The following is a 23744-nucleotide window of genomic DNA, read 5'->3' as shown; positions in this document are numbered from 1 at the left end:
GATGTTACAACAGTCCTAAATCAAAATTTCAACATCCTAACGCTAATCGGTTTTTAGTTGTGCGAGATACAGACGTCACGCCGAAACTACTCAAAATGGATTCAGGGATGGTCAAAATGTATATTTCCATTGAAATCTGAAAACCGAAATTTTTCGAGATCACAATTTTTTCTTCATTTCGTATAAGGAAGTAAAAATAATAAGAACTTATAAAAAATTAGCTGCTCCAAAACTTTAGGTCCAAGTCATTCAAAATTGGAGTTTTTTTCATGATATTAGATTCCAAAAATCCAGAGATATCTAGATAAATAAAATAATTTAAAGGCTAATTCTGTATGTACAGAATTATATTACTGAGAATTTATTACTGTGCATTTATGCACAGTAATAAAAATAAAAATGCATATTTTTCTCGGTGTCTTTTGCCGATGAGTTTGAAACTTAATAATTCGCTTCCTAAGAAATAAAAGCATTCTAGAATGGGCTTTATTTTATTATTACCCAAACACTTTTCCATTAAACTACAAATGAAAAGTGTTTGGGTAATAATTAAATTTTTTATTTCAAAAAAAAAAATTCATTAAGTTCCTAATCGTTAATCTTTTCTCGTTGGTGTTAATAAACTTTTTTAAGTTTAAGTTAAAAATCTGAATTAGGATTTTTCTTTAAAAATGATTTTATTTTAAAACTATTACTGTATAATAATTTTGATGTATAACGAAAAAAATGCACACACTAAAAAAAAAACCCTTTATTACGACGCGGATAAATGGTATTTTTAAATCCAAATGCGATTAAATACTTCCCGCCAGTACGGCCAAGACACAGTAAGAAATATTATGCGATAATTGGGCACAGCAACAATTACAACAAATCAGAATTTTAAATTTTATACGAATATAAGAAATATTATATTATGTAAATATCGACTATATAAAAATAATGCACATAAAATGTAAATTTTTAAATCAAAACTAAAACCTAAATCCCATAAATGCTGTTCTCTACCCGCTAAGGAACACTAGGTAGGTTATTACAACCCACCGGGTTGGTCTAGTGGTGAACGCGTCTTCGAAAATCAGCTGATTTCGAAGTCGAGAGTTCAAATCCTAGTAAAGGCAGTTAATTTTATACGGATTTGAATACTAGATCTTGGATACCGGTGTTCTTTGGTGTTCGGATTTCAATTAACCACGTCTCAGAAATGGTCGACCTGAGACGTACTGTATAAACTTCACTTACACTCATACGTATCATCTGCTGAAGTAATATCTGACGGTGATTGCCGGAGGCTAAACAGGAAAAAAGTAGGTTACTATGGTTTGCAGAATTGTTACCATACCGCAGTACTCTCGTGGGTTAGAGGAACGGAACGCAAGGACAACGAGAGAATTATGTAACTCCCTAACAAACAGAGAACCTGGGCAAAAGACCCTCGATGCTGTATATCTCTTAACTGGCGGTTAATTGTTTATTTAGTGACGGTTATACTTACTTTTTTTTATTTATGGACAGTATTATCTGTTGCGTTCTGACCTTCGAACCGGGAAACAATTGTTTGACCGGGACTGACCATGGGAGACCAGCAGAGTATGAGCTTCGTTTTTCCGGCGTGATTCCCTTGCCCGCCCCCTGAAGTCCTTTCGGTGCTAGAGCCTTCCTGCTTAGCAAGAATGCGCCTTTCGGGGGCCCTAATTTGGAGGATGCAATGCTCTTCCCTTTCCGGAGGGAGTCGCATGTGCTGGCGGTTGATAATTGCAAGATTTAGGGAAGGATGATTGCTGAGTTAAAATAAGGAAATTTCCTTCACTCGGGTTATCTCCGCTGGATTCAGTCAGGTCGGATTCCACTCCGTGTTATCGTGGGCCGAACTTCCTTCTTCTTCCTTCTTTTCTTCTTTAACCTACGTTTCCGTCGTAAATAATTTACAAACCGCAAAGTAGTTTGTTAGAGCGGTGCTAATAGTTAAGCGCTTGTTTTCCGTGGTAGTTTGAGGCCGGCCGGATCAGTTATATTTAGAAGGAGTATTCCGGCTCATCGATCGGTCTGTGGCCAATATTCAGTTGTTGGGTTCTAGTTAACAGCATGTCCTGATTTTATCAATACCAAGTATGTAACAACAAGTTTATAAGTACAATCATTGTACAGATAAGAAATACAATTGCTTACGGCCTCAGAATCAAAATCATTTTTGGAGACTTTCAGAATATTATACGAATCCAAAAAAAAAAAAATTAATATCCAAAAACTCAAACGAATATTTTTAACCAGAAAATTATTTTTCCCTGCACTGTTTTATAACACGGACTTTAATTAAATATGACATGTATCAATATTTTATTCTGTCCGCAGTAATAGATGGGATTTTATTACTTACAATAAACGTGTCCTTATTCAGCAAATGAAAGCTAACAAAACGTTTTTTATATCTTAAATAACCTTTCCTTACTGAAATAGTTATTACTCGAAGAATGGCTCAAATCTAAGCAAAATTTTTTTTGCGTTTCACAAGGAGGCAAGTCAAATTAGGTAAAAACTAAAATTCGGTTTTTCATTTTTCAGAATCTCAAAGATCAATTTCAATAATTTTATGAATTTGCATACGTAAAAAGAAAAGTGATTCACAATGTTAATATTTTTATAAAAATGCCGCTCTGCGTGGTGGAGTGATACTGTCTCGAGCTTTCATTCGGTGGTAGAGGTTTTAAATCCGGTCAGGCATGACATTTTTCATAGGCTACCAGAAATTCCATTTCCACATTCTCACGTATAACCATTCATTGATTTTACATACTACTCTTGGAAAATTAATTCATCAATCAAACAAAAAAAAAATTATTTTACAATTTAATCAGAAATTTCAAATTCACCCATCATTATTTAACATTTCTATAGAAATGTTAAGAAATACATTTCTATAATTTAAAAAAAAAATGTTGATAATTGTAAATTTTATTTTGTATTTTTTTATTTTCGGTCCCTTTCTAATGGAAAAGGGATGTCTCGTATAATGAATAGTATTACTTAATCTAATATAAAAATAGCTGACAGAAAAGTTGCAATATTTTCCTGGCACCTTATTTAAAAAATCCATATTTTAAAAATTTGATCAACCTCCCACCCACAATATTGCTCATAAAAAAGTAGAATTGATAGCGAAAAATTTCAAATTTCAACGAAAATATACATTTTGACCATCGCTGAATCCGTTTTGGCTAGTTTCGGCGTGACATCTGTACGTACATATGTATCTCGCATAACTCAAAAACGATTAGCTGTAAGATGTTGAAATTTTGGATTTAGGACTGTTATAACATCTAGTTGTGCACCTCCCCTTTTGAATGCAAAATAGACTGGAACAAGTGTCTAAAATCCAGAACATTTTGGATTTTTTCGTAACTACAGTAATAAGCCATCGTTGAGAGCTTTATAACGATGCACTGAATAAGTGGTATTTATTTTCATTAGTTCGGGAGTTATAGCCAAATGAAATTTTAGTTAATGAAATATTTGGATCTTACAAGGGGAAGGCACGTCGGTTCGAATCCATCTTCATTTCCTTTTTTTTAACTTAAATACATTTATTTACAAATAAATGATTAACCTCTGATTGTAAAAAAGTTTTAGGATAAAAATAATTCAATAAAAAAAAATATATCAGAAATTATGAATAAGCGTACAACAAAGATGTGGTGCCCACATCTGATCTTTTTTATGTTGAGTGATTTCGAAAACTTTTATTTGATTATCAAATAGTTATTTGCGATTTATTAAGTATTTAATAATTATTTAAATTAATGTAATACAACCGTGAATCGAACCTAATATGTTTAAATAACTGAACTTCGGAGACGGCTCCGGGAATATAATTATGTAATTGGTTAATCACTGTTACCGAATTATTAAAGAAATATTACTTTCTAAAAATTGTTATAAATATTAGAAATTAACGGATGAAAAATTAACAATTATTTAAACAGGAAATCATTCTTTTTTACTTAATCGCAGTATGAGATGGATTTATAATTTTATTAGTTAAAATACACCTTTTTTCTATACTTTATAAATATTATTGTATTTATACTGTTTTGTCAATAACAGTGGATCATAAACTTTCCCTCTTAGTTTATATTTGCTTTCGCTTTTATTTACCAGAAATGATGATGTATATTTTTTTTATACTTATTCGCGATTGTGTGTAGAGATTTTAAAACTTTAATTATATTGTCAACTGGTATTTAAATAAAAAAGACTTAAATTTAGATACGTACTTAAACATCTGGCTGTAAAAATATTCTTTGTTTGTTTATTAACATTTTACAGGTGGACATTTTTCACTGTTATCACTCTTACTTTATTACAAAGAATTCTTCCTGCTTCCGCGTACAGCTCTATTCCGCTCTCACTTCGCTGTACAATTATACCTTGTGTACAACTGATCATAATAACCTGACTCAGTCGACTACTTTATGGTTAAAATAATTACTAGCAACCGCTTGCAACCTTTTTATGTCATAAGTAATTACAGAATTACGACGTACATTCGATAATAATATATTACATCATAGTAACATTTAAGTACTCATATTCACCTACTTATAACGTAATAACAGAATTTTTCTTATAAGTTAATCTATACGTTTAAGACAGAGCTAAAAAAATACATTTCATTATGTCTTTTGAATTTTTTTAACGTTTTACGATCAAAACAACTAATTTTAACTTTTCTTTCTTTTTCCTGTTTAGCCTCCGGGAATTACCGTTCAGGTATTACTTCAGAGGATGAATGAGGATGATATGTATGAGTGTAAATGAAGTATAGTCCTGTACAGTCTCAAGTTCAACCGTTCCTGAGATGTGTGGTTAATTGAAACCCAACCACCAAAGAACACCGGTATCCACGATCTAGTATTCGAATCCGTATAAAAGTAACTGCCTTTACTAGGACTTGAACGTTGGAACTCTCAGCTTCGAAATCAGCTGATTTGGGAATACGCGTTCACCACTAGACCAACCCGCCGGGTTAATTTTAACGTTTTTTTTTTAATTTCTCACTTTTTATTTTGTTGTAGAGTAATAGATTTTACAAAAATATTTATTGTGAAATAGATAATTAATGAAATTAAAAAAATAGCTAAAAAAAATAATATATATCTAGAAAGAAGAATAATGCAGGGTTACATGTATGATAATGATACGATCAAAATTAATGTAGAAGATGATAATGAAGTTAGTATAGGAAGAAAAAATCTATTTAAGCTTCCAAAATACCACGGTATTTTTAGAAGATGACACAGGATATTCAACAAACGTCAAAATTATAAGATACTATGTCAGAATTAGCCGAGTCAACAGAGACTCATAAAGGTCTTAACCTCGAAAAAATTCACTACAGCAAAATAAATTACTGGAATGGATTCGAAGAAGTATGTAGAATAAAAATGTGCCCTAGCGGACATGAGCGAATAACTATTTAATTTGTTTATTAACAAATTAAGGAAAAATGTTTAGTTTCGCCGTTTTTTAATTTGTCTAAAAACAACGTTTTTTCCATAAACAGCAAAAAAACGTTTTTTCCATTGCAAAATCAATCAAATTTAAGGTTAAATATTGATAAATGACATATTTTACATAAATGTGCGAAGTTAATAAAAAGATATAGTGATATCCCTTTTGGAATGAACAGGTAGTAACCTCAAGAACAGAATACTATACTGACTTTTTCATTTTTTGCAATTTTTTTTGTTGATTAAGTCTTTTATCAAGTTTCACAATAGATTCGGACAATCAGAAATTAAAAATACTTCCAAAATTTGACTAGTTTATAGCTTTAGGTCTTATCAAACCGTACCGTTAATGAATTTAATTATCTCTAATAGAAACGGAGTTTATTGTGCTCCCTCGAGTTACGCTACTATGTAAGATATCTATACCGCAATTTTGGTGCTTATTGTAAAATTCGCTAGCGCCCTTAGTTTTCCTCATAGAAAAAGGCATTCGGGAGGTTTCTTAATTCGAAATTTCCTCAGCAATCTATTGGTGCTCTTTATTTTTACGTGCGATTAAAAATAAAGTCACTATTGACGAAAAATTAAACATTTTTCCTTAACAAATTAAATAGTTATTCCACTTTTATTCTACATATTTTTCCGAACCTATTTCAATAATTTATTTTCTATAGTAAATTTTTTCGAGGTTAAAAATGCTATCGACTCAACTAAACAAGGAATGAAAATGAAAGTTGGGAAGGTAATAAGGGTAGGAGACAATAAGCTAATAAATGTTTACACTAAAGAAGGAAGACAGAATAAGTAAAACAAAGTCTTTGATACTTTGGCACCCTCTTAGCAAAAGATTTGTAAAAGCATGTCGTAAATTGGAGGTAGAATTGAGAAAATGTCTAGTGAAGCGCTTCTTTTTGAAATTTTGTTTGGTGTGAAATTCTGTATGGGTGTGAAACATGAACAGAAAGATAAAGGAAAAAAGAAAGAAGTGAAAAATTTGAAATCTGGGCGATTCTAAAAGATTAAAACCGGCTGACAAAGTAAAATACATAAACAAGGAAAGAAGCTTAACCACAATTCAGAATAGAACTTACTGACTGGAAAATATCATGGAAGGGGCAGGAGACGGGTTGATTAAAATATGGCTAGGATAAATAGATGATGTAAAAGTGCGATTAAAAAAAACAGTAAAAAATTATAGACGATTTATAAGGAAATTATATATCATTATAAATTACGGACCCCGTACACTATTTGTGTATGAGAATGTATAAGGAATTTAATTCCACTTAAGATTTAGGTCTAATTATAGGTTCTGAATTAAGTTGGAAGCCTCACGTATTGAAATTAAGAAAAGAATTATTAGTATATTCAAATAAAATTTACAAGTTACGACATTACCGTCACTATACAAAACGGTTGGTTTGTATATAATGCTCTTATTAAATCTAGTCTTGAATATGGAATCGAATGTTGGGTAGGCACTTATAAAGCTCACTTAACATGTTTGGAAACAGGACAAAAAGAGCAATTAGAATGATGGATTTCCAAAGCAGTTTCAACCAATATCTTGAAGTTCTCAAAAAAAAAATATATATATATTTTAAAAATAAATAATCGATACATATACAAAGTTTTCAGAGTATTTTTCAATGCTGTAGAGATAATAAAATAAATAATGTATACAATGCAAGAAGTATGGATGCAGAAAATACACAAATCCAGGTTGTATTTAAAAACCCACCGGGTTGGTCTAGTGGTTAACGCGTCTTCCTAAATCAGCTGATTTGGAAGTCGAGAGTTACAGCGTTCAAGTCCTACTAAAGCCAGTAATTTTTACATGGATTTGAATACTAGATCATGGATACCGGTGTTCTTTGGTGGTTGGGTTTCAATTAACCACACATCTCAGGAACGGTCGAACTGAGAATGTACAAGACCATCACTTCATTTACACTCATACATATCATTTTCATTCATCCTCTGAAGTATTATCTGAACGGTAATTACCGGTGGCTAAAGAGGAAAACGAAAAAGGTCTGTCTACGAAACCCACCGGGTTGGTCTAGTGGTGAACGCATCTTCGCAAATCAGCTGATTTGGAAGTCGAGAGTTCCAACGTTCAAATTGAAGTATAGGCAGTTACTTTTATACGGATTTGAGTACTTGATCGTGGATACCGGTGTTCTTTGGTAGTTGGGTTTAAATTAACCACACATCTCAGGAATGGTAGACCTGAGATTGTATAAGACTACACTCATACACATCATCCTCATTCATCCTCGGAAGTAATACCTGACGGTGATTCCCAGAGGCTAAACAGGAAAAAAGAAAGGTCTGTCTACGGATTTTGTTGGAATCTACTTTATTCGATTTTTCAGGTCAGAAACTGTAATAAATCATTCATTTTGCTACTTAATAAAAACGTCCTAAAAATTTCAGTACACCTTTTTTCACCGTAGTAACTCAAATCCGAGGGAAGTTTTTCACTATCGCAAACGAAGTATTTTAGGACACGTTTATATGAATTTTTTTCTTTATTTTCACGCGTAGAATAGCTTATGAAAGTATATGTCATACTTTTTTTGGGTTGAAGGAATTATCTTTATGTAGTATGAGAATGAAGCCGGTTCTATTTGAGATAAATACGTTCCATCGAATTGAAGTTAAGAATAATCTACGGGTCTTTATCTTTTGCACATTTACCTGGATTCATTTAGTTGAAATTGAAGATTACTTTACTGGGCGAGTATACAAAATGTAAAGTATGTGGGGTTGTGTTATACAAGAATGCTGCAGGATGTGGTTTTACGTAGACGAATGAAGGCGATCAGTGAATTTTCTTTAGACGGTTGTGTTAATTCCCACTGTAGTAAATCTTTATATAAAAAGAAAAACTAACAATGTCTTTCAAGAATATATTTATTTTTAGATATTTATTACTCGCCGGAAAGAGTCATGCAGTCGATGCTCTCGTCCGATGAGGATTGGACTCAGTGGGTTAGAAGAGTGCTCCACCAGAAGCTACTGGAGAAGGAACGTGAGGAAGAATTACAGAAAATAGAAACGAAGATTAGCAAGGGATTTGACCTAAAAATATATTTTGATATACAACTAACGTAATTTAAGTATTTACCTCCTAATTTTTGAAAGTTATGAATTATTACGAAGTTTTAACGTATATTTTTGGGTATATTTAAACAATGTAGATCTAAAACAGGATTGAAACCATCTCGGAATATATTACCTAATGAAGTTTTATAAAGTTTTATAAATATGATGTTTTATTATAAATTCGTTTTATGGAAAAAATAAAAATATATATAGTGTGGAAATTATATGATGGTAGAGTGCAAAATATAATTGTGTCGGTAATTTTCAATTATACACTAATTAATTGAAACGCACATATTAGCATTAGTACTCAACCCACTCGAAAACTTCAAGCAAGATTTTGCGTATTGGGCTAGCATACTTTTATGTAAATCTAGTGGTAAATTTTTTCTGTTTATAATCATCTACTGGTATTAAATGCTTTAAAAATCAGGACGCTTAAAGAACGAACTAACGTCATTTTATCTAGAGGGGGAGGTCCCAAATCGTATCCATATTTTATTTACTGACCTTTTTTTTTATGAATTAACAATTCACTAATTTACCACAGAAGCGTCTACCGTATGAGTATGGAAAAGGAACTTTGTAGCGCATGAAAAACACCATTTCTGACCAAGATTCGAACCCGGGGCCCCTCGGATGAAAGATCGAGACTCTACCACTACGCTATAGGTATCGTCTATGTGTGTATCTGTACTTTAAATATATCATAATTTAGTAACTAATATTTAAATCTGTCAAGACAGTCAGCTGTTCTTTGAGATAGCTTGTGTTTGTGTATTCTACCTAAAAATTATTTTTGTTATATTTTGTTTTGTTTCGATCTGTAAATTAATTCTTATTAAGTGTTAAGTTTTATTTGTCCGTACAGTCGACTTGGGTCTGCGTAACAGTTTGGAATCTAACACCGTCACGTTTAGTGGTGTCGTATCTAATTTCTTGTTACTTCTCTTTATTTATATTTTTTATTAATGTTTGTTTTGTGGACTATATGGTGCTGAAATTAATAGTTTGTGATTTATGACTGAGCTTGAAATTTCATATTCGACTTTAAGTTTTACTTGCAACTATTTATTGTGTATTATTTATTCTGGAGGTACCTTAACAACTCCTTTATCACGTGCTTTTGTCAGGAAACTTACTTATGGCTTCGCAAGAGAGCCGATTGTAGTTGTAATTGTTATCGAGAAGAAAGTTCAAAGCAAAGAGAAAGTTATGCAACCCTCTGCCGGATTTTTTTACTAAAACCTGAAAGTTTTGAAAATATTTGGTTGTAAATCCATATCGTAGTGTTACTGTATTAAAAAGAGTAATACAGACTATTTATAATACATTCGATTATTTTTGTAAAATAGGCTGATGAAATGTATTTTAAACAGTAATATCAATATATTAAAAAAAAAATTAATTTACCATAATTTATTTATACACACAATTTGTGTTTTTAATTATTGATGCCTTTTATATTTAAATAGCATATAATAATAATTATACGTAATGATGGCTACGGTAGATTTAATTAATACTGGTGAACATGTAATACCAACGGCGGTAATCCATTCCGTTCAAATTGAAAGTTAATTTGGTCGAGCAATATTTCAGAATTTTCAATTCTCAATGGATTTAAAACTATTACGAATCGCTTATTCTGATACGATTTGGTTATAATACGTCAACACTAAAATTTAAATATAAATTATACAGCGAATAATATAGGCAGGTGGAAACTGGAATCTTTTATCAAAATGCTGTAGAATATAAATAGATTCAAAATGTGGTAATAGTATATAAAAATACCACAAAGCAGGAAGCTCAATGATAAAGTCAAAGAAAGAATGGCCACAGGATGCATTAACTATCGGGTTAAATACTATTTTTGTTCCTTTCCAAACGTTTTATTTGAATATTAAGCTACATTAAATTATATACAACATTCGTCATATTAGGAAAAGTATGGAAATCGAAGATTAATCAAGAAAATTGACAATTCGTTGGCGGAATGCGCAGATTAGGCTTCTGTTGCGCGTCAACTTCTGCAAATGGTATAAATTTGGCATCGACTAAGTCCTTTCGGTCATCGCCGAAATCAGCATGAAGTCAATTTGCGTCATCGCAAGCCATCCTGCTGTAATAAATTGCTCGTTGCGAGTCGCGCTTTTGGAAGCAGCGTTGACTAGGCTGTATTCGTGCGCATCAGTATAGTCAAGGATCCGGTTTCTGTCATCGTTCTTAATGCCAAAGCCGTGTCTGCCATCCGCGCAGTGTCCATTCTTTTCGCGTCCAACCTGTCCCTTTAAATCAGACGCTACGACAAGGAATGATATGATGGTATCACGGTGGAGCTCCTTGTTCGCACCCTGCCCGTAATACTTGGCCCGTTGACTAGGGTATTCAATAGGTGTTTGTTTGCCGGGTATTTCCCGGCTTGTTGGAAGCGAGGAATTGTGAAGTTGTTGTTCAAGGGTGGCGACAAGGACCCCACCGTTAGTTCTTCTTACCGTCCTCTGACGCTCCTACCAGTTGTTGGAAAACTTTTCGAAAAGGTTCTTTACCTCCGCATTAATAGTAAGCTCACTTTAAATCATATGCTGATGGACGACCAGTATGGCTTTAGACCCGGTAAGAGCACAGAGGATGCGATTATTAGGGTCCTAAATCTGGCTTCGGGCAGCGAGTGCAAGTATGCCATACTCGGTGTCTTTTTGGACATATCCGGGGCATTTAATAACTTGTGGTGGCCCTCTGCCTTGTTCCAATTGCAGAAGCGTGGTTGCACGCAGGAAGAAATTAGGACTCTCTCGAGTTATTTCAGCGACAGAACTGTCGTCCTTCGTGACGGCAGTTCGCAGGTAGGAAAGACCCTGTCTAAAGGATGTCCGCAGGGCAGTGTATTAGGTCCACTCGTCTGGACCATCGAGTTTGACTCTCTCATGCGGTTGCGCTTGCCTGGTTGCTGTCGCGTCGTGGCTTATGCCGACGATGGGCTGCTGCTGGTTGAGGGTAATTCGCGTGCTGAGATCGAGCTTAGAGCGGCACAGGCATGTGGAGTGGAGTCTTTTGCGGTTGTGGAGTCTTCAGCGGTTGTGGATGGTTTTCAGTGCGGAGAAAACCACTATGATGTTTTTGAAGGGCCGTTTAGCTGCAACTCGCCATCCGCGGGTTGTGATGGACGGTCGGTCTATTAGGTATGTCACTTTTCAGAAATATCTGGGTGTTATCCTTGATGAAAGGCTTCTCTTCAAGGAGCACCTTCAGTATGTGGCGAAGAAAGCAATTGATGCTTTCTTCGGCGTCCGTAGAGTGGTCCATCCCGATTGGGGGTTGAATTTCCGTACCATGCGGATTCTTTATAAAGGCGTCTGTGAGGCCATTATGTTGTACGCTGCGCCCGTCTGGGCTCATCGTTTACTACACCAAAGCTATAGGGACATTATTTTACGAGCCCAGCGTCTTCTTCTGTTAGCGGTTGTCGGTGATCCGCAGGTTTGATGTCTGCGATCACAGTTACTGCCTCTCGCGAGACAGTCCTGTAACCACCGCGAGAGGCAGTAACCACCGTCCTGACTGTCTCGCGAGAGGCAGTAACTGTGATCGCAGACATCAAACCTGCGGATATTTCGGCTACGGAACGTAGCCAGCGGTATGTTGCTAGGAAGGCTGGCCTTCTTACTAATGTGCGTATGCGTGAGATCGAAGACCAAGGTTTTGACTCTTGGCAAGATAGGTGGAACACTTCTTTGACAGGTCGTTATACGCATGGTATATTCCCCGATGTTAGAGAGTTGCGAGCGATTAGCTGGGTATCCCCCAATCGGCATACCACTCAGTTCCTTTCAGGACATGGTGCATTTAGGGACAAATTGGCTAAGTTTAGGTTGGTTGATTCCGGCTTCTGTCCGGACTGTAGGGTCGATGACACTGTGGACCATGTCCTCTACATATGTCCCCGGAGTTACTAGGGAACTCGAAAGAGTAAACTCTGTTTCTGATCTACGAGTCAACTGGAGGACTCGTAGAGAGTGGAAAATAGTTGCTGGCTTCCTTCGCTTCCTCGCCCTGAGCAGGACCGCCGAAGGAATTTAGTAGGTGATAGGAACCTGGGTGGCTAGGGACCGCCTGGGCAGTTGACTGGCCGAAGGTAGGCGCTTAGGCAGCGTGCCTCGGTTATGCATTGAATCAGGCTGTCGGCGGAGTTGCGGCCGTTGTCGGCGGGCGGGATTATTCTTGCCCGGCGGGTGCGGTTGCGCTCCGACGAGGGCATTTTGAGCTAAAGTCACAGTCGGCGGGGCTTCTCTGGGTGCTGCTTAGGTGGCACGTAGGGGAGTCTCGGCGGCAATTGCAAAAGATGGTGAATGTCACGCGGGACTCCGCGATGGCGCTGTACGGGAGTAGGCGTTTATTCTCCTCTCCCGGGTAGACCGGAACGGAGTCAGATAGAAACTCATTAGAGTATTAAGCGGGGTTCTTAAGGGAACTAGGTCTAAATTTCGATGTTAAACTTTAGTGGGAAGTTTATTGTTGTTAGTGCGGATCTGTGACGTTCAGATAGTGGCTCTTTATGGTAGGATCTAGACGCGGGGTCTTCTTTCCGCGGTTAGGTTTCTAGCTTAGTTCTTGAGGGCGACGTGGTAGCTGCAGGTGTCCGTTGTCTTAATTATGAAGGCATAAACATGTAAATCTATCTCGGGGTGAATTTTTACCGATGTAGATGTCCCTTGGGGCATCTGCATCGGTGGCATCTCTGCGGGGCCTAAACTGTAAGCTGTGGTGCGCATCAGTTTGAGGGCGAGAAGAAGTCTTCCGTTAAAGCCACTGCTGGCTAGGAACGGAGGGGGTGGTGTAGCGACCGGACACGCTACGAGGTGGGTTCTTCTCCCCTCGGGGGGGGAATCGAGATGAACATAGCAACCGCATCAAGGAACTCCCACACGGTCCGACAATACGGCTCTCGCCACATTGACTCACCGCTTGTGAACGGCCAATTTTCCCCTTGACCACTAAGTTCCAGGGTGGCCCGGTCTCTGACTCCCCCCAGGAGCAGGACAGACAAACATCAGGTGTTCATTTGACTAGACCTCCTCGCCGACGCACATCTCATCAGATGCCTGGCGGAACCGAAACAGATATTGGTTTAAATTAACATGGTTGGTGAGCACCCAGGCACCCGTAGCTCTTAAAAACGAGCTCGATGCATACCATCCCCGCAGATCCTGTATAAACTTATACAAGGATTTTCCCTTAGTCGTGGTGTCTCATTCCAGCTGCCATACTTCCATCGCAAGGCTCTGCAGGCGGGAGATGGGCAACTGAACGAAATTTAGATCGGTGTATTGCGATCACCGTTCCGCTCCGGTACTGGCCCGGCTCGAAACCGCATCCCAAATACTTCGTCCTCCCGACCTCTTCGCAATCTCCACCTGGCTGCCCGAAATTTCACCAGTAAATCGATTGGGAGAGCCTTTCCCAATACGGTGGTAGCCTCGTAGGAGGTTATTTTAAAAACTCCATTGCATATAATTAAGGCTGTGCGCTGGGCACTTCTTAAATTTTGAACAAGTGCTCTATTTATATCCAACCTATGCGCCCAAACGGGCGCCGCGTATGTATATTTGACGGCCCGACAACCCAGGTGGGTTGTCGGGCCGTCAAATATACATGGTGTACCGAGGTGTCTTCGAAAGCACGACCTCATACGCGGCGCCCGTTTGGGCGCATAAGTTGTATAATAGCTACCTATACTCATTCTGTAAAAACAATGAGAATGGTGATTATTTATCTTGGAAAAATATTATTAATTTATTTCGCGACTCCAATAACCGAGTTATTCCCGGTTACAGAAATCGCCTGCGATTCCAATAACGCCTGTGATTTCGCCTGCGGTTCGGTTATCGCTTTCCCCTGAGATAACCATCTGACTTCTGTATAGAAAATAAGAGATTTTTTTTCTCGCCCGTTTCATCGGATAGTTTAGCAAACAGCCTATTCTGTAAAAGTCGACTTTTAATAAAATTAAACATTTTTAAAGCTTTATAAAGAATTTTTTAAAACGTTTTTATTTTAACTTTTAATATTATTAAAATATTATTATTCATCATAATAAACCCCCACCACCAAAAACGAAATATTAAAGTAACCTTTTGTTAGTTGCACATTATTTTATAGTGGAATTGTTTTAAATATCTTCCATTTAACATAACGTAGAAAAATTAAAGCATTTTCTTGGAAGGTGATTTTGAAGATGGGGGAGCATAAAAGATACAGAATTTTTTTAAACAATTTTTATTGTTTATTTAAACAAATATCGATAATTTTACAATAAAACTTCATAAATTTTCCCCGCCCTAAAAAAGAAATCTTAGGTGTAATTATTTTTTCACTGTATAAGATTAAATAACCGATAACAGGAAAGTATAACAATTTTGTTGTCGTCAGTTTTTCTTTTTTTTAAAGCTGATACGGTAAACATGAATTTTAACTTTTTTAAAAACTTGATTAACCAGTAAATTTAATTAAACGTTATAACTTCGAGCGAAAGAAAAAAATCGGCATAAATTCCGTAAAGATTTTTTTCATGATAATTCTACAATAAAGATAGTACAAATCAAAGAGGAAAGAATTTCATGTTAATTACGTAATATAACATAACAGCGCAGCATTTTTCATTATTATGCATGTATGTTGCATAAAATGAGTTTAACTGTATATTTTAATTGGAACTGTATCATGTTTACAGTTATGATTGAACGCATTATATATACTTCGATTATAATTGCGTTGTATTTACATACTACTTTGTTGTTTTGTTATTTTACTGACCGACGTAATTTTTATTTTTGCGTTTTTATGAGAAGGAACATTTTTTTATTTTATAATAAATTTTATGCGGCGTAATTGCATGATGAACATTATTAATTTGTAATATGAAATAAAATTAAGATATACAGTGCGTGCCAGTCGCACAATAAAAAAATGTTAGATGAATATACACACACACATATATATATATTTAAATAAGAAAATTTTGTTATTAGTAACAAATTTTTCATTAATATAACCTTTAACCACCATAATTTTTTTAATTAAATTAAAATTGATGATTATTATAAAATAATTTCATTATTTCCTTGAATAATAATTATGTAAAATTAGTCGAGGATAACAATTGTATTGTGTTGTTTAAGCTATCATAGGTCAAAGCACTTCGTAAATTGTTTCGTAAAATGTTTTATTTGTTAACAATTATAATATAAAAAGATATTATAAAAATCACAACAATAGTTTTCAATCTTCAAGATTAATAGGGGGTGACGAAATGTAAAACATGACGAATTATGGATTTATACTGTAAAGATATATATATATATATATATATATATAAAAGTCTATAAAGTCTATATATATATATATATATATTATAGACTGTTCTGCATATATATATGCAGAACAGACTGTAAAGTCTGTTAAAGTCTATAAAATATATATATATATATATATATATATATATATATATATATAAAGTTTATATATATATATATATATAGACTTTATAGACTTTAACAGACTTTACAGTCTGTTCTGCAAGATAATTGAACAATAAGATCAGTGCTTGAACTAACTTAATTAAGTAGTCACAGAACCAGCGGCTGCTGACTTAACGATAACAATTAAACGAAATACCCGATCTCCGGCGACCATAAATTGTATTTATGGTCCGATTTGGCTCATATTCAGAATATGTGTTACTTACATGAGAAGAAATACCTCTGCAAAAAATGGACCCCCTAGATGGCGCTGGGGTTCAGATATTTGGAAAAATTGTATTTGTCCGATTTGGCTCATATTCAGAATATATATTAGTTACGTGAGAAAAAAACATTTTTGCGAAAAATGGACCCGCTAGGTGACACCAGTGTCGAGATATTTACGACAAAAACAAATATACATAAACAGACTTTCTTTTTCTAAATATATATTTATATACGAATAAATAAAAAAGGCAATGTTCGTATGCGTGTCTACTATAGACTAAACAAACCGCTGGACGGATTTACGTGCGGGGAAAAAGGAAAACAGAACGGAAAAATGCCAAAAGGGGAAAAAGGGATAAAGTGAAAGGTTAAATTTTGTGAAGTTCCGTAATTTTCATTTTTTAAATATTTTATCAACTTTCAATTGTGTTCATTTAATCTATATGCTCAAATCTAGCAATAGCAAAGCATTACCGGGTCTGCTAGTATATTCATAATAAAGGAAAGTGTTATAAAGTTATAAATAATTATATTTTTATTTTTAACTAAAGTAAAAGTATTTATAACAAATAACTATTTTTGAAGTCGGTGCCAGCCAATACAAGTTACGAAAAGTCAGTACCTCAACTGACCGCTAGGTGGTTAAAGCGGCAAAACAGGGTTCCGACATATAAAATGGGATCTCAAGAGCTTGGAAGAGGTATCCAGACATATCCATGTCTCTCTTCTAAGCGTCTAATAATATATATATTCTAATAATAATAATAACATATATATAATATTCTAATAATATATATTCTTCCGAGCATCTCTGATCATACCTTATCTAGAGCTCGCTAAGGCATATATATTTGGCGTTAATAAATGTACCTTTCTTTTTCCTGTATAGCCTCCGGTAACTACCTTTCTGATAATACTTCAGAGGATGAATGAGTGTAAATGAAGTGTAGTCTTGTACATTCTCAGTTCGACCATTCATGAGATGTGTGGTTTAGTGAAACCCAACCATGGGATAATACTGGCTTTACTAGGTAATAACATACATATTACCTACATACCTAAGCATCTATAAGTATTCTTAATTTTACACTTCCCATTTTATTGCAGTATTATATTTTTCTAGATCTCATTTTACTGTAGTAAAACTTGTATTACAAATTTTTCATTGTTTGAATTAGGATTTGTATTATATAGAGCATAGGTTCGTTTTTGTTCAACTTGTGTTGGCAGGTACCCCGACTTCAAAAATAGTTATTTGTTATAAATACTTTTACTTTAGTTAATAAATAAAATATAATTATTTGTAACTTTTTAGTACTATTTTTTTTTTAAATCGGTTTTTATTTTGATTTTTTAAATCATTTTATTTCACAATTTTTAGTGGTATCTAGTATATATTATTATATAATTAAAATATATTATTAAATAATAATAATTATACATACCCATATATTATTATTTGGGTAGGCTACTAAACGCGCTGCTCAAATGAGACAACGACGTTTAAAAGAAAGTTTCCAAGAAAGGCGTGATCGTTTGAGGAAAAATAGAGAAATAAATACTGTGAATATTTCCGCAGAGGCTTCTCAACGATAATTTAGAGTCTCAGAAATCAGAACGTACAACAGTCGATTCTTACAAATTGAAAGTCTAGAGAGTCATGCTCATCGTGTCAGTTTAATACACAAAAGTTTGTCAAACGAAACGCAAGAGCAACTTTCTTACCGCCTCGACTTGATATACGAGGAAGGAAAGTTACTGGAAGATGTACTCATAAAATTTGATGACGAGACTATCGGTCTTAGAATGAAAAATGTTGTCGGTTGCGTAATGATTTCACCAGTTGTACAACATTCCAAACGTCAAAGGGATACGGAGATGTCGAGCGCAGAACGCTATTTCCAATATTAAACTGGACTGTTTCGTTCACAAACTGCAGAGTACATCTCTTGACAGGTCAAGGATAGACCTCGGCGTGAAAAATTTTGGGCAGATTTATGTCGCTCTTAGTCTAGTTAAAATTTTAGAGGGCATCGCCTTGTCTGATTTGGAACCAAATAAGTTATTTGAATAGACCAAATGATGAGAAAGCTGTGACAGAAATGATAAGGTTGCGTAATCTATTCAGTTTATATGTTTTATTATTACGAGTAGACATTTGGACAAGGTTTGCGAGTATCCGGTTAAAAAAAGTGTTTATAATATCTATCGACTGTTATGTATTGCAAAATTATAATATTTAACTCGCTTCATACAGAGTGACGTCGATTAGGAGCTTGTTGTAAGATTATTTATTTAATATTGCAATATTATTTATTATTGCGTAATATAAATATAAATATTTACATTATAATTTTGCTGTCAGGAATAATGCACTTTTTCACAATTTTATATAAATATCAAACATAGGTTTAATATTTGTATGGAGTTTAGAGAAAAGTAGTAAGAAAAAAAGAATGTTTAAGGAAGAAAAATAGAAAAAGAAGTGCCTTGAATATTTCCACTTAGACTAAACAACGATAATATAGATTGTTATTAACATCCTTGTCGTACAGTGAACAGAAAGCAACAGTGAACTGGTGCGAGTTGTTAGCACCTAAGGGTGTCGATCCGATCTGTTTTTTTGTTTTTTTTTGGTATTTTTCCTAATATTATTATTGGATTTTGTTAACATTTATATGAGACCACTGCAAAAGTGGAAATATTTACTAACGTCGGAAATATTGTGTACTGCGTAACATAAATTTAAAAAAATACAGTCGAATTGATAAATATTTTATATTTATATTCTATAAATATTTTTGGAAATTGGTAGGAAAGTAATGAATCATTAAAGTATCGATCGAGTGGATTTTTTCTATTAGAACTTTATTTGTAGTGGTAGCTAATCGACAAAAATTAAAAACGTTACTCAAAGTTGATAAATTTTTGTAGTATGACTACCGGTAGTACTGGATTTACATCTCTCACTTGTTTACCTCCTTCGTCCCTTACGCATCTATTCACAGTTTGTAACAATGTACATTGCTGTGTGCGAATATGAAAAAGTTTTTGAATATAAAAGAATACGAATTTTAATTTGTCTACCTTCGGACCACCGGCCAGAATAAATATTTCTGCTGAACGTAATATTTTTTTTAATAAAAACCGTAATTTACTTACATACAATCATATAAAATCCGGAGTAACAGTACAAGGTGAAAAGATAAAAACGCTACGATTTTCTGATGATATAGTAATTCTAGCTGAGAGTAAAAACGATTTATAAGAAACAATATCCGGCGTGGTTGAAGTCCTACACAAGAACTACCGCATGAAAATAACCAAGAACAAAACGAAAGTAATGAAATGTAGTAGAAATAACAAAGATGGACCGCTGAATGTGAAAATAGGAGAAGAAAAGATTACGGAGGTAGAAGAATTTTGTTATTTGGGAAGTAGAATTACTAAAGATGGACGAAGCAGGAGCGATATAAAATGCCGAATAGCACAAGCTAAACGAGCCTTCAGTAAGAAATATAATTTGTTTACACATCAAAAATTAATTGTCAGGAAAATATTTTTGAAAGTATATGTTTGGAGCGTAGCTTTATATGGAAGTGAAACTTGGATGATCGGAGTAACTGAGGAGAAATAATTAGAAGCTTTTGAAATCCGGTGCTATGGGATAATGCTAAAAATCAGATGGGTGGATAAGTTACAAATGAAGAGGTGTTGCGGCAAATAGATGAAGAAAGAATAATTTGGAAAAATATCCTTAAAAGAAGAAATAGACTTATAGGTCACGTATTAAGGCATCCTGGAATAGTCGCTTTAATATTGGAGAAACAGGTAAAAGGGAAAAATTGTCCAGGCAGGCAACGTTTGGAATATGTAAAACAAATAGTTAGGAATGTAGGATGTTGGGAGTATACCGAAATAAAACGACTGGCATTAGATAGGGAATCTTTGAGAGCTGCATCAAACCACTCAAATGACTGAAGACAAAAAAAAATACAATGATAAAAAAAAATTAAAGAATTTAATAAAAAAAACTTTTTTACTAATATAATTAAATAAAAAGCTAATTCATTTTAGTCTTCCCTATATTTATCCTCCAAAATCTTACATTCAGTTATTTTATTACAAAAAATAAAAAAAGCTTCTATAATTCGATTCTTTCATTTTGAGATTTAATTTAGGGTTTTTCCATAAAGCGGATACTTAAGAAATTTTTTGAATTCTGACGTCGTTAAATTTTGTTCAGGATTTCTAATAACCGGAGTACCTGGAAACCGCAAAGATACTTTTTTCGTTTGTTTAACTCTAAAACCGATCATCACGAACGACGATCTTTTTCCTTCGAGGCTCAATTTGAACAGTGACCTGATAGTTCAACTCGTGTGCAGTGGCTTGAAAAAAAAGTCAAACAGACAGAAAATATTGCGAGAATAATACATTGTACAAGGTTCATACCTTTAATTATATAAATAAGCAACAATTCTTGGAAATTCCAATTATTTTAAAGCAGTAATATTTTTAACGTTCTTTGAAACATTTTTTTTTTATCCGAATGACGAAGGTCAGAAGACGGGTGGGGGGAGGGGTTTAGCAAGATTTTAATCATTTGGTCGATCATTTTAAACCTTTATATTAGTTACTCAGTATCACAATATAGAATAACAACTGAATGAAAACATCCATGTGCGTTTTTAAAATTTTTTTTTTAATCTACATTCTAATTTTTTTTTATTAAGAATAAACCGACAAACAATAGAATTAACGTTTATTTATACTTAATCTAACGAATTTTTAGTCATTCAATTTAAATGTAATTTAAATTACTATTTCATTTTAAAATGACCTTAAATTATGTTGTTATTTTTTTTATATTAATTATTTTTAATAAGTGATATAGGAGTATATGTATATTATATTTTAATAATACATTTCACGTACGCAAGATAGCTTTACAGTTCAATTTAAGCAATTTTATTGATTAATATGTTAGCGTGAAAGACCAAATTAGAGAAATGTCAATATTTTCCGGTGAATGTCGACACATACCAAATGAAAATATTTACTTATATTAATATACATTCTGTATATGTCGAAAAAAATAGATAAGTTCTGGTGTGGGTCGAAACGATAACTAGAAATAATTAAAAAATCACCTAATAACCAATCTCTACGGTAAATAGATTACGAGTACCCTCGTAAAAAAAGGAAGTTTAAATTTAAGCCAAACATAATCTACGCTCGCTAACCTCGTCTAATTTACAAATTATATAAATCAGATTCACCGCATTTAGCATGCACCGATGCTGAAACTTGAATAAAAATATTTAACAAAAGGCAAACCATCTGGCCGTTTATTTGTATCGTTATCATTCATCCATACAATTAACATATTCTGTACATCCTGACTGGCTCTTTCAATTTACAGAATGATGAAAATTTGATGTTTGGCTTATATTTAAAGTTCCTTTTTTTACGAGGATTTCTCGTAATCTACTTACCTTACGGATTGGTATTGGGTGATTTTTTTTTTTAAATTTCTAGTTATCGTTTCGACCCGTACCAGAGCTTATCTGTGTTTGTCGACATATACCGGCGAAGGACCGAATAAACAAATATTTCGGTCTTTCACCGACGTATTTGGTATGTATCGATATTTACCGGAGAATATCGACATTTATAAGATATCAGTCATTCACGTTAACATACGAGGTGTGGCTATTAAATAACGAGACTAATGCTGTTACAGAAGAACTACGCATGCTCCAAATTCGTACGACCGACAGCGGTGTAGCGTGAAGCCTTCTCTTTCGATTGTTGCCACTCCAGTTTCTGTAGACATATTAGTCTGGACGTGGCCTTCGTTTGGATAACATCTGTTTTTTTTGTTTTGCCGAAAAAATAAGTGTTTTATTAGAGCAAAGAACTGTCTTCAAATTTTGTATGAAACTTGGAAAAACTACTACTGAATCTTATCTTTTATTAAAAGAAGTATATAGCAATGAATGTTTATCACGTGCGCGGGTTTTTGAGTGGTTTAAGCGTTTCCAAGATGGCCGAGAAGACGTAGATGAATATGAAGATGTTGAGGATCGCCCGGGTCACCCTTCGACATCAAAAATGGATAAAAATAAGATTGGTAATCTGATCCGATCTGACCGTCGGTTAACTATTCTTGTCTTTATTCAAGCTCAACTCCGTTAAAAAAATAATAAAAAATGATCCGATTGTGGAAGAACAAGTCATGGGTTCTTCATCAGGACAACGCACCGGCTCACACTACATTTTCTGTCAAGACGTTTCTAGCCCAAGTATAACATCCCAGTGTTAGACCATCCGTCTTATTCGCCTGACCTGGCACCATGTAACTTTTATCTGATCCCCAAGGTTAAATCTGCATTAAAAGGAATACGATTTCAGACCGTTAAAGCTGTGAAATAAATAGCGACACGCGTCATGAAAGAACTCACAGAAGAAGACTTCCAGCACTGTTTCGAACAATGCAAAATTCTCATGGAGGGTTGTAGGAATAGAGAAGGAGTGTATATTGAAGGGAATAATAAGTTAAATATGTAAAAATTTAAAATAAGTGTAATACAGCGTTGGTCTCGTTATTTAATAGCCGCATCTCGTATATAATTTAATTTTTTTTGGTAGATGACGGGTATCGACTGCTTTGGTCATTTAGCCCAAAATGTAAATTTGTAGCGTATGAGAAATGCCATGCTTGATCGAAATTCGAACCCGGGACCTACCACTCCGCCCCGGAGATCAACAATATTATTATTACTATTATTTTATGTAATATTTTTAATATTATTCTTTTTATTTTTAATTCAAATATTTCTATTCAATAATCAATTTTGTAAGTTTCACCAATCAAATCTGATTTTCAGTTCAGAGAAAACTAGAAATGTTTGTCACGTTTAATTTGTTCAGATATTTACTTACGCGTAGTAAATTTTAAGTATTGTAAATTGAGTCAAATCTTTTGATATGATACATATTCCATGAAAATTGTTGATGCCATGTTGGAGATAACATGGGTACAAATAAAGAGCCACTCGCTCATTTATTTCCCCCTTCTAAAATTTCCGAGTTAAAAAAATAATTATGATTTGATAATAAAATTTATATATATTATAAAACAATATAACGAATACAGATTGTTTTAGAACAGTTAACCGAAAACGCAGGCCTAAATTCAACTGAAATGGGAAATTTACTTTTAGGTTGGCATTAACGGGCGAGTTGGTAATGCTTGACCTTGATGCAATAACACAAAAAATGAAGTAAACTCTCCCTATTATGGCTGTTAGTAGCAGGTGTACTATAAAAAGACTACCGTGCGTTTTACACATTCTCAATGTCCATTTATTCT

This window comes from Lycorma delicatula, chromosome 8 (genome assembly GCF_047948215.1).
Source record: "Lycorma delicatula isolate Av1 chromosome 8, ASM4794821v1, whole genome shotgun sequence".
Taxonomy (NCBI): Eukaryota; Metazoa; Arthropoda; class Insecta; order Hemiptera; family Fulgoridae; genus Lycorma; species Lycorma delicatula.
This window is presented reverse-complemented; position numbering follows the sequence as displayed.